General features: G+C 48.9%; 1 protein-coding gene across 3 annotated transcripts in view; it reads right to left on the bottom strand.

Annotated features, from left to right (window-relative positions):
- Positions 1-12,647, bottom strand: part of LUZP2 (leucine zipper protein 2) — a 1,331,862-nt gene that overhangs the window by 421,957 nt on the left and 897,258 nt on the right. The window lies entirely within an intron of this gene.

Here is a 12,647-nt window from a genome sequence, read left to right as displayed (position 1 = left end):
TGGTCATGCCAGGCCTTTTGCAATTCCTGGCTAGCCTCAAGGTTTTTGGATGCCTTCTTCGTGTATTCAGTCATCATGGAGCGGAAACCAAGTACATAGTCCACATTATCATGTTTAGGGCGTTTGAGAGGTAACTCCCATCCCTTCTTCACTAGACATAAAGGACCCCTAACTGGATGGCCAAACAGAAGTTCAAAAGGGATGTAACCAACCCCCTTCTGAGGAACCTCTCTGTAGGCAGAGAGAAGACAGAGCAAAAGTATGTCCCATCTTTGCCTGAGCTTTTCAGGGAGACCTTTAATCAAGACCTTTAGGGTTTTGTTGAATCTCTCAACTAACCCATTGCATTGTGGGTGATAAGGGATGGGAAATTTGTAATTTACTACAGAGTCCTTCCACATAGCAGTCAAGTAACCAGACATAAAGTTTGAACCTCTGTCTCAAACTACCTCTTTAGGAAAACCCACACTGGAAAATATTCCCAGAAGGGCTCTAGCCACAACAGGAGCTGTAGTTGTCCTAAGAGGGATTGCCTCTGGATACCTAGTGCCATGGGCCACCACCACTAGTATGAATCTGTACCCAGATGTAGTTTGAGTATCCATGGGACCAACAATGTCAATCCCAACCCTCTCAAAGGAAACCCCCACCACAGGTAGTGGTATCAGGGGGGCCTTTGAAGTACCACCTGCCTTATCAATGGCTTGACACATGATACAGGAGCGACAAAACACCTTTGTGTCCTCTGATATATGTGGCCAATGAAAGTGAGGAACAAGTCTGTCCCAAATCTTGTTTTGACCGAAGTGTCCTGCTAATGGGATATCATGTGCCAAGTGTTAATAGGAAGCCCCTATACTTCAGAGGTACAACCAACCTCCTGGTAGCACCAGGCTTGGGGTCTCTACTCTCTGAGTATAAGAGCCCATCATCCCAGTAGATCCTACGGGACCCACTGGCACTCCCAGCAGCATCAGCAACAGCTTGCTGTTTAAGGGGTTCAAGAGAGCCCCCTGTCCCCAAGAATTCAACCTGATCGGGTTCAAGTTCCTCTGAGATAGTTCCTTCTTCAGGACTAAAATTATCTTCCTCAAGAGACTGATCTGTATTCTGAGACAGGGGGAAGACACTGTCTTACCCCTACTGCTCCTTCTCTTGTGAGGCACCTGGTCCATGTGTCCAGGTTCCAGGGCCTGTTCAGTGGAAGACATTTATGCCTGTGACCTAGTCATAGCAAACACATCTGCAGGGATGCCCAGCATTTCTGCATGTGTCCCGAGTTCCACTTCAGGCCAGGCTGAAGTTTCCCAAAAATTGCCCAATAAGCATTCAACAGGGAGATCTGAACTTACCACAAACTTCTTAGGGCCATTTTCCCTTCCCCAGGTGAAATTCACAACTGATAAGGAATGGTCTGTCCTGAAATTGCTTGCATTGGTCACTTGGTACATCTCACCAAGTATGATTTGTTCAGGGGCCACAACATCTTTTGTCCCCATTGTGACACTTGCACCTGTGTCCCCGAATGCCATGACCTTCTTACCATTGATCAAAGGTTGCTGTCTGTATTTGCACAAATTACTAGGACTGACAAATAAGGAGGCAATAGCCATGCCTCCATCACAGACTAACACAGACTGAGTTGGAATTCTGACTAGGGCAGAATCCACCTCAGATCCCAGGGTTAACCCTACTACGCCTTTATGATGTGTACCACCACTTTGGACTGAACTAGGGGGAACAGTTGCCTCAGGGGCAGTGGTGGCTGGAGTAGATTCATTGGATTTGGTACAATCATTTGTCCAATGTGTCTTCTGTTTACAGATGTGGCATCATGGTTTGTCCTTGCCTTTACCCTTTACCCTTTTGTGATTGTGATTCCCCACCAAATGAAGACTTTTGGGGCCCTTGTGAAAACTTCTGGTCTTTACCTTTCTCCCCACCATTATCTGTGGTTTTAGAATCTAGCTTCTTAGTGTCACCATCTTAGTTCTGAGCTTTCTGCTTCACCCTGGTTCTGACCCATTTGTGTGCCTTCTTTCCCAATTCTTGGGGAGAGGTCAGATCAGAGTCCACCAGGTACTGATGCAACAACTGGTGTTGACAATTATTAAGGATGTGCTCTCTCATAATTAAATTGTACAATCCTTCAAAATCATACACTTTACTGCCAAGTAACCAACATTCCAGAGTCTTAGTAGCACAATCTACAAAATCAACCTAGTCCTGGGTCTGTGCCTTCTGGGTGTCTCTGCACGTATTCCTGTACTGTTCAGTGATTAGGCCAAACCCATCTATTAGAACACTTTTCAGGACTGAGTAAATGTCTGCATCCTCTTCTCTTACAGTGAGGAGCTTGTCTCTACCTTTGTTAGCAAAGGAGAGCCACACAATAGCTGCCCACTGCTCCTGAGGGACCCTCTGTACTTTACAGGCCCTCTCTAGTACAGTTATCTATTTGTGGATGTCATCCCCACTCTGGAGGGAGGGACAATCTTGTTTAGGTTCCTATGATCATGAGTATACTCTCTAGGTCTAGGTACACTGTTGCTGCCATCATGGGGCTCTAGCCCCATTCTTCTGGAAGCTCTCAGGCGCTCTAGGTATTCCCTGTCGAAGGCCAATTGTTCCCACTTGATCCTGAGCTTAGCTCTTTCATAGTCAAGAAATTGGCACTTCTTATAATAAGAGAATTCCCTTTTATGAGAAGTAGAGGTCCCTACAGAAGTACCTGAATGATTAGATTCCCTGGATGGAGAACTTGATATTCTAGGTAAACTTTGTACCCTTCCTGGGGGAGTAAAGAGAGGGCCACTTGGGGCAAAGTTGGATTTTCCTGGTTAGAATCATCTTCATCATACTGGCCAGTGGATGAGTCCAGATCAAATAAGTGTTCCCTTCCTGCTCTGTCCTCAACCACTGCCCCAGCCCCTCTACCTACCTCATCAGACCCTAGAGTCTTTCTGAGGTCCACAATTATTAATCAATAGAATGACAGTAAATAGCACAATACACAGCGGGCTCCAGGGGAGACAGAACCATATACTAAGAAAGTGGTATATCAGCAATGACTTGACTAGACACAGTGCCTAGAGCACGTAGAATCGCTGGGATCCCAAGGAACCACCCAAAGTAGTGACACAGGGACCCATGGAGGATGGGTGCAGTGTGAGAACACAGACGGGAGATCCGTACAACTCAATGGGAAAGTCGCGGTTGGAAAATTACAGTTTAAGGACACTTCGGGGGGAGGAGGAGGGCTGCTACTGATCGAAGAGCCAGGTCTTGAGAAGTCTTCTGAAGGCCAGCAGGGCCTGGGTCTGTCGTAGGCTGGTAGGGAGAGTGTTCCAGGTCTTGGCGGCAAGGTAGGAGAAGGATCTGCTGCCAGCGGTGGTTTTCCGGATGCGTGGAACTGTGGCGAGGGCGAGGTTGGCGGAGCGGAGGCTGCGGGTGGGGGTGTAGAACCTGAGTCGGTTGTTGAGGTATGCTGGTCCGGATTTGTGTAGGGCTTTGTGTGCGTGGATGCGGAGTTTGAAGGTTATCCTCTTGTCGACGGGGAGCCAGTGCTGACCTCTCAGGTGGGGTGTGATGTGGCTGCGTCGGGGGACATCGAGGATCAGTCGTGCCGAGGCGTTCTGGATGCGTTGTAGCCGTCTCAGGAGCTTGATTGTTGTTCCTGCGTAGAGGGCGTTCCCGTAGTCCAGTCTGCTGGTGACGAGGGCCTGGGTGATGGTTTTTCTCGTGTCGGAGGGGATCCATTTGAAGATCCTGCGGAGCATTCGGAGGGTGTTGAGGCAGGAAGCGGAGACGGCGTTCACCTGCTTGGTCATGGAGAGGGCGAAGTCGAGGATGACCTCCAGGTTGCGTGCGTGGTCGTGGGTTCTGGGGCTGTACCATGTTGGCCTTTGGAACATAGAAGCTTCTAATGCCAGCAGCCTTGTGAGTACCAAAGTACCCATGGTACCTATCCCAGGGGAGCCGGGTGCATAATGGTCAAGTGGTGTCGGAAACCTTCGTCATTTTCAGTGGCGTGACTCAAAGAAGTGCTGCTGCCGGGAGGATGAAAAGTGTCCGGTGGAATCCAAGCCTGGATCCAAGTTGAGAAGAACCTGAAAGCAGAGGGGACAGAGTCTGGGTCACTTCAGGGTGACCAGGGGCTGGGTAGACGAATGCCTACCGATGTTGGATGCTTCAGGTGAGAAGAAGGGATACTTGACTCTGCAGCCACGGGGACCAGGAGACATCGATGATGACCAAAGTCTGGAGGGGAGCTCTCCCATAAAGGATGTTGAGGGTTGAGGGGTCAGTGTCCGGATTGAAAACCAACAGGCCTTGGCAAATGCAACCTATGTGGGCAGAGAAAACCAGTCCCGGTGAGGACCAGCAAGGTCCTGGAGACTCTCCGAGCTATGGGGAGTCAGGGCACGTCTGGAGCAACCAGGGAAGCTCAAGAGAAATCAAAGTTACCTTCACAGGGACCTACAGGCCAACGGACCAGGGATGTATGACGTTACAACGCATACTTTTACATCGCATGCCTTTGCAACGCGGTATTTACAACGAATACCTTTACAACGCATAGTGCTTTGGGGCGCTGGATAGTGAATAGTTTAATTTACAATTCCAACTCCTGTCCCCGTGGACACTAGGGAAGGTGTTGGACAGTAAATCAAACTTATTCCGTATCCTAGAGCGCCCCCCAGCGCAATGCGTTGTATTGGTTTGCGTTGTAAAAGTTGCGTCGTAAAGGCACTGCGTGGTAAAAGTTGCGTTGTAAAGGATGTTTCCCATGGACCAGGGATCGCGAAGGGACCTCGAGCTGAATCATGAAATACCAGCCCATGGAACAATCGTGGAGTGTAGGATGGAAATCTTCAGTGCAATTACTGCTTGGGTTAGGAATACATGTACCACAAAGCACAGCCTCAGGGATTGCCAAAAAGAATATGATGCTGCAAAAGTACACAGCGCACAGGGGTTCAGGTTACACAGTCCCCACGAGGGATACTGGTCTCAGAATTCCATTCCATTCCATTTGATCTTTATTTCGACATTTTTCAGTCATAAAATATTGCAGGTAAAACATGTATTAAACCAATTGACATAAAATAAACATTTCATAGAATCAGATTACCAATCAGAATGTAGATCATAGGATAATCAATTCATAAGATCAAATTTCATTCAGTGTATACTGTCATAACTTCCGTGTGTTTCATAATTTCATAATATACAATCACCCCTGGGTGCCGCTGTGATGAGGGAACATCTCTTGGACCACATGGCTAAGAGGCACTTGGAGAGTGCAAAGACTATGTGCGGTGACGTGTCAGTCTTAAGTACTCTCATTGCAACAAAACATTTATCAAATCCCATGTTCTTACATAAGGGCACCAACCAGTACTTTCTGGCTTTACTGTAGGCGGGGCAAAAAAAGAGCATGTGTACTTCATCCTCCTTGATCTCACCACATCCAGGGCAGAAGTTACTTGTGGGATTAGACCACATGCTTGTGTCTGCCCTTAGTGGTAGTGTTCCATGCCTCCATTGGATGTATAGCTTCCTCGCTCCTACAGGATATATGACATTCATAAACTCCTCAAAACCAAATGAGTGTTTGAGAGTTAGAAAGGTGATGATCAAGGAGCCAGCTTTGGAGTCATGCAACCATATGTTTTGTTTTTGATCCATAAAGGACTACGCAAGCGTTTTGCCTGAAACTCCCCTGCATGCCCGTTCTGGATCATACCACCGGTCGGGTAGTCCCATTTTCCCGAGTTCATTTTTCACAAATACAAGCCAGGGAATTTTTGCTGCGCTACCGTGGCTCAGCACATCCTTCAATTCGAGCCTGTAATTGGACAGTTCTGGAGTTATCCATAGCCTGCACCAAAACCTCAGAGGTTTCAGGGCTAACTCGTCCTGGATAAAACTCAGCCCTAAGTCCAATCTCAACGGCAAGAGAGGTGTGCTTTGGGGGAGTGCAAGTAACTGCCTCATAAACTTATTCTCCTCACTGGGGATTTCGGGCCTACAGGAGTACCCCCAGAGTTCCCCACCGTAAAGAGCCGATGCCCACGCCTTTACTTTGTAAATCTCCAATGCGGGGCTCACTGGCTTGAATGTCGATGAATTTGACATTTTAAGGATACCACCCACTAGTTGGGAGAGTTTCATTTGGGATTTCGCCTGTTGGGGGCCCCAGGAAAGATTTTCGTTAATCGTTACCCCTAGATACTGAAAGGTCTGTACCCTCTCCAGTCTAACCAAGCCCAGAATCGGAGTTGGACGGATCCGTGCTGGTGGACTGAAAATCATAAATTTGGTCTTATCAGCATTGATTTCCAGTCCTCGGCAGTGGCAAAAGTCTGTAAAGCCGTCCAGGACTCGTTGAATCCCCATAGGGGACTTGGACAGCAGGAGGGTGTCATCGGCAAACATTATCGCTGGCACCCTCCTGCCTGCCAATCTGGGTGCGTCGTTGTTGGGGACCGCATCCAGGAGTGATATAATACCATTCACGTAGAGGCAGAACAGGGTTGGTGCCAGGACGCACCCCTGCCTGACCCCCCTGCAAACTGGAAACCGGGACGACAACGCCCCATCCCTCCCGCATCTGACCTGTGTATAGTTTTGTGCATGCAGCCTCATCAGCATCGCCAGTAATGCATTTGGGACTCCCAATCCCAAAAGCACCACCCACAATTTGCCCCTGGGTACTAGGTCGATTGCGGACCGAAGGTTCACGAAGACTATATAGAGGCTGCCACCCTCTAATGTTGCCGTCTTCCAGAATAGCAATATTAGACGGAAGATCTGGTCCACAGTCGACATGTTCTTCCAAAAACCAGCCTGATAAGGGCTGAGGATGTCACGCTCCATGATCCACTCCTGTAAGCGGTCCAGGATTAAGCGGGAGAAGATTTTTTGAGGGTCGTCAATGAGGCTAATAGGTCTGTAGTTGGTTGGGAGCAGAGGAGAGTCCTTCTTGAAGATCGGGACGATCTCAGCTCCCAACCAAGTACCTGGTACCTCCATGCCTCCCAAAATAGCGTTGAAAAGGACACATAGGTAAGAGGCCCAGATTGCCGGTTGATCCTTGAATAGGTCACCGGGGAGTCTATCTAGGCCAGGAGCCTTGACGATGGCCAACTTCCCTATGGTAGTATAAACCTCCTCCACTGTAAACTCCTGGTTGTCTTGTTGTTCCCCCAGACTAGGTATATATGCCGGTAGGATTTCCAGACCTGTGTCGGCATATAGGGTCTTAAAGTGTAGCTCCCAGACCCCTGCCTCAATGTTAGGTTCATTTGCGGATCTAGGCTCTCTTGAACCAGTGCTGACAATTGCCCAAAATCTACGCGCGTCCCTCATATCCAGTGCGGAGGAGAGGTTAGACCATTTCTCCATGTCACACTCCTTCCTGGCATGGTTCAATGTTTCTTTATATTGTGATCTTAGGGAGCGAATTTTAGGTTTGTCTCTCCCGTCTTTTAAGGCCCCAATAAGCTCTGATTTTGCCTTCCTACACGAGGCGTTGTACTATGTGGATACAGGTGCCTTACGCCTCCTATTAGAGCCAGGGGGTTGAAAAACTCCGCTAAGCAGGCTACTAGGTCCTGATGCGCACCCTGCATATTATCTTTAAAATCTAGTGCCAGAGGCTGGGAGATTAAAGAACCCACCTCCGTGAGAGAGGGTAGAATTGTACTATATAATTTGGGCAGGGCGTCTCTTGATACCGCCAGTTTCTCCCATTTGACTCTGCGTCTGTTGTTGGTTATGGTTAGCCCTTCAGCCACATCCAGGCCAGTTTCCTTCCCGCTTGCCCTAGGCCCTGGACCCTCTATCTTCAGGATGAGTGCATTGTGGTCACTATCCACCCTAGGCACTACCTCAAAGTCAATCACCTTCGACCAGAAACACGACTCCACCATTATATAGTCAAGTCGTGATTCATGGCCCTTCTTGTTGAAGGTGCACTTTGACGGAGTGTCAGATGGAGTCCGACCATTACAGGCCCTGATGGAATTATTCAAGGTCAACGTCGTAATCTGTATGGCCAGGGGGGACCAAGACTTCGGATATGGGGACTGGCATGGCGGGATTCCCCAATGTTAGTCCTCGCCCGTCAGAACTCCCTCATTTAGACCACGAAGTGGCTCGTAATGGCAGTTTAGGTCCCCAGCGACCAAGAAATGTGTATCCCTACTAAGGGAGCCAAGGAAACTAGACAACTCTTGGATAGTTTTGGACTCGTTTGCCACACTTGTAGGCCTTGAATAAACGTTCACGATGGCAAGTTTACAGGCTAATTTGTTTGGTAAGCCTGCCACGTTCCATGACAGGATGGACATGCAGTTTGTGTTCCCCTCCCTAGGACGTGTACTATCGGGTTGAATGTTAACACTCCCCGATGGTTTATCCGGACTGGTAGTAGCTAAGGATAATACTGGTAGGGGGTCTTCTACTGCCCTGTCCGAACCAGTGAGATCAACACTCCTGTTTCTCAATGTTGGGGACTTCTGGGCTTCTGGCAGCTCGGATACCTGGTCACTCTCTATCACAGCCAGGCCATCCCCGGCAACCACGTCACAAGGCAGGGCCTCCTCCTGCATGTCCTGCCTGGCCAAAGTCAGTCAGTCGACCTTATCCAGGCCACTGAACCTATTATAGCATGGGATCTGGTAGTGGGCGGATGGGTGGTGGCCGAGCAGGTTCATCCATCCCCTCCCGGCTCGACTATGTGATACAAGAGACCAACCCTCATCTGGGTCTCTCAGTGGTTTACTGGGGTAAAAATAAGAGAGAGGCCTAACTTCAATTGTTGTGCCTGCGCTGGCTGGACTCCATTTACATATGTGGTCTACAATGTGTGGGTCCCTAAAGTTGACCAATACACAGTCGCCCTTTATAGTTTTAGGTGTACGGCCTACCCAAGCCACCCTTCGGACCATAGTTATTTCAGTAGTCATATGTGGGGGAAGGGGTCTATGCACATTAAGCCAGTAAGTGGCTTTATGTTTCAAAGTTATATATGATTCAACGTTGGCATACTAATTTCTGGGACCCCTGTTAAAACAATTAAATAGGGACTCACTTCTGGTGGCAAATCAACTTTGGGCCCTGTTCGGAGTCTCTTACTAGAACCTGTATCTGCGATGACCCGTCCATCGTGTGAAGTAATACCAGACACTACCCCACCTACACTGCTAGGCACTGTATCCTTGACAGCCTTGGGTCCCCCTCCCATTGTACTAAGCAATGAATTTGTTCCCCCTGTGGATGCTGCAGAGTTACCAGCAGCTTGTTGTGTCACAGAGGCGGCAGGATTATCGTGCATCACAACTCCCCCTGCTATAATCAGCAAGTTCGGGTTGCCTTGAGCTAAAGCATTGTTTACCAAACTATTTAAAGTGCCCACTGTTACTTGTTCAAAGTTAAATAATTGGCTTTCAACACTGGCAAGTCTCTCTTCCAATGGGCGTAGTAGGGCACTCAATAGCGCAGTGAATTTCGTACATGATGAGTCCTCCCATGTCGATGATTCTTCCCTGGGTGGGCCTGCACCAGTCACAGTAACACCCCCTGAGCTTCCCAGTGGCAGCGGTGAATCAGGTGCAACAACTATCATTTGCGCCTCAGCGTCCTTTGGGCTTGTCGGGATTGCGTTTTTGTTGCGACCTGTTGCTGGTTTGGGTGCCCTGGCTCCTGCCTTATTTGCAGTTGGCTGTTTCTTCTTGGGAATTGCACCCGTGCGGTTACCCTGGAACTGGCAGGTATTGGGTCTTTCGGGCGTTTTTATAGGGGAAGGGGCATCCATTTGCACTGAGAGGTCCTGCGGGGTCAGATGAGAGGGAGGGGAGGTACCGACCAGGTCCTGAGTAGGTGTTTGATTATGGTTAATCAATTGGGTGTTATCAATGTCAATGTTCACAACCCTACCAACCTCAGGTGTTCGAGCATTCGCAAAGTGCCCCAGTGAGGATCTTTTGGCCATGGCAAGATCCTGGGACACCCTGCGTTCCATAAGCACGATGCCCTGGTCTATCACTGAATTGGCTCTAACGATGAAATTGTCCAATGTTCCTGTGAGTTTATTAGTCTGGGCTTTAATCCTGGACTCCAGTACGGCCATGTTACAGACATATGCTATAGATAAATATATTAAAATAAAAAAATAAAAATCTTTTTCCTCCACTGGGGACTTACAAGTAGCTTACTCCAACTGGTTCCACAGATGGCGAAAGGGGGGTGGCCTGGTCTGGTCTCCACCGGGCTCAAACGGGCTATAACGGTCCCGCGGAGCGTGAGTGTGCCGTAGATAAATACCACAGGTAGGCGGGGAGAGAACGGGAAGAGGCACCAGCTGCAGGTGATTAGGGAATGCTGGTCCTCACAGTCCCGAACTCCCGCTCAGTAGGACACTACAAACCAAGGAACTAAAGTTCCTCAGTGACACAGGTAGTCCGAGGGCAGAAACAGGCTGCGAGCGGCTCTCAGAATTGCTGAGAGGTGAGATCGACCTCAGGGATGCTCAGAAACCCACCTCCTGTGTTGCAGAAATCTACAGAGTCCTCAGGAGCTCAGGAGGTGCAAACTGGTCAGATGCGGTAAAGGTACCTGCCTTGCAGGGGAGTAACTCCTTTACTCCAAAGGAGATTCTTCGGTCATCCAGCGTAGTGTAGATCATTAAAGTACTTGATTTCTGCTTGCAGAGTTTAGTCTAGCTAAAATCTAAAGTCCTGCAGTCAGGGTTCCTACTTTATACCCAAGGAAGGGGTTGGACAAACTGTGGTGACCCACCTATGGGAGGGTCGGGACAGAGGTCTGGTTACACCCATGTCCTTTGTCCAGTTTTGCGCCAGAGCAGGAGCAAATGGTCACACCTCCCTGTGACAGGAAACCTATTGTCAAGCCTTCCCCTGCTCGAGCTCAGCTCAGCAGCAGGAGGGCACTCGCGTGTCTGTGGCTGGCAGCATCCATTTTGTGTTGCCCAGGTCGAGAAAGCTGGTACCAGGTCGCCTGGTGACCCACAGTAGTGGATCTACAAGGGGGGAATCATACCTCCCAGACCAGTTACTGGTGTGGAGGTATGATTCCAAGGTGTTTGACAACAAAGACAACGTGTTTCTAAGCAGCCATTTTAAAGTTAGCATTTACAGCGATGCACTTAAATATATATGGTTGGCTGCATCACAAACAACCCCGGAAAATAGGTTCCGAAGGCTGCAGAGTGTTTCTGCCGATGCAGGAGCACCCTCTCACAAAGAACCCCTCACCCTGCCTTCAGGATGGATAAGGCCTGCCATAGGGGTGACTGATAGGCTTATATGTGCAGTAATTTAGAATAGATATAGTGAACCTACAACTAAGTAAGGGGTTCATGCACCACCTTACACAGGCTGCAGTAGCAGACCTGTGGTGTCAGTTTAAATGGTCTCTCAGGGGTGGCCTAATACAGGCTGCAGTCTCTGGGAAGCCTCTGGGGTACCTATGCCCTGGGTACATAGCGTACCATATACTAGGGACTGATAAGGGTACCCCAGTATCCTATCTGAAGTGTACCTACAGTACATGGAATCAATTTAGAGGCGAAAGCATCTTGACTGGGGTCCTGAATGTTGGGAATTAGACGGGGGAATACCGTCTCTTCCCTCTTCTCTTTTTTTCCTCTTTCCAGTCCTCTCTCTGTGTGCATGCATCATTCACGCCCAACTCCCTCCCCCCCCATGTGATGTTACTTAGTTGAGCCCGGCTGGATGTTCTGTGCTTGGTTTCTACAATCGGTCACGTTGTAGTCTTGGTCCCTTCCTTACCTGTTGCCAGCGTGGGATTTATTGTCGAGCATCGTGTGGAGTACGTCTTGGCCATCCGTCTATTGAAAGGAGCGAGGCTTCGCTTTTTCTCCGATTATGGATGGCATACTACGAGATGTAACCTGTAATCCTGGAATTGTGTAAACACGAGCGGGACTCTGAACTGCATTTGGGACTGTAGTGGTCTGTGCGCGGCTGCGTGCAGGCTGAAAGTACACGCCGGTGTTCTTTTTCCGGGTTTTTTGTTTTCCATTAGCATTGTTGTGTGAACTTTGGGTGCTTTTTCGAACCGGCAGACAATCGGTGTTTGTCTGGGTTCTTCCTTCCCTTTTTTTGTGGCCACTGAATCGGGTTTTCGGGGATACGTGGTGCTATCCATACCACGCCTGGAATATCAGGGTTTTTTTTGGTCTGAGGCCTTTTTTTTCCCTATTTACAAACGGAAGGCAATTCACGTGGTATTCTTCACTTGGAAGGCTTTTTCTGGTACCAGCCTTACCTTGGATTTCTGGAGTCTTCGGACCTGGACCCTTGAATTACTCATCCGGTAAGGGGTTGATAAATGTTTTGGGAGATGTTGCGTGTGCAGATAGAGAGGACTCCTTTATATGTTGTGTACTGATATTTGGTATTGTTCTTTCTTTCCCCTCTGCAGTGTGGGAATTCAGTCCCTGGGTGCATACAGTGATATAGTGAGGCTGGAGAAGTCCTGGATTCGTTGAAGCCATAACTTCCCCTTGTTTTTCTTTTTACCCTTCCCTCTTCCCTGACCCAGACTGTCGTTGGTTGTTGTGAAATATCAGGCACACTGCAGTCTGTGTGGGGCAG

Source organism: Lissotriton helveticus, chromosome 3_2 (assembly GCF_964261635.1).
Source record: "Lissotriton helveticus chromosome 3_2, aLisHel1.1, whole genome shotgun sequence".
NCBI lineage: Eukaryota > Metazoa > Chordata > Amphibia > Caudata > Salamandridae > Lissotriton > Lissotriton helveticus.
Note: the sequence above shows the minus strand (reverse complement) of the source record. Positions and strands in the feature narration are given on the sequence as shown.